The sequence below is a fragment of the Arachis ipaensis genome, chromosome B03, assembly GCF_000816755.2.
Source record: "Arachis ipaensis cultivar K30076 chromosome B03, Araip1.1, whole genome shotgun sequence".
NCBI lineage: Eukaryota > Viridiplantae > Streptophyta > Magnoliopsida > Fabales > Fabaceae > Arachis > Arachis ipaensis.
This window is the reverse complement of record NC_029787.2, coordinates 111949772-111950308: the sequence shown is the minus strand read 5'-3', so window position 1 is coordinate 111950308 and position 537 is coordinate 111949772.

Below are 537 nucleotides of genomic sequence, written 5' to 3'. Positions count from 1 at the left end.
GAAGTGGTGCCAACAATAAAATGGAATAATATTCAAAAGCCAATGAAACATGGAGACTAGGGGTAGAAGACTTAAAAATTCACAACACTGCTATATTATTTAAATGGTGGTGAAAATTTACAGAAGAAAGTGAACCATTATGGAAGCGAGTTGTGACATTATGCTACAATTGGGAGTTGGAGAGACCAATAAAAGAACAAACGTGTAAATACTAGAATGACCCTTGGAAAGACATAACAAATGTCGCAAATGAAAACAAATTGTATAAACAATTGTGTAAAGAAGGCTGAAAAATGTGTGTGAGAGATGGTATGAAAACTTTGTTTTGGAAAGATACATAGGTGGATGACAGAAAATTAGAGGAGAGATTTTTAATATTGTATAGAGTCTCAAATCAAAAGAATTGTAATATTAGTGAGTGTGGCATGTGGGTTGGATTACCATGGGTCTGACAACTCCAATGGAGGAGAGAGTCTTTCAAGAGGGAAAAAACATAAATTAAAGAGTTAGAGAGCATTCTAGATTTTTTTTTTTTTT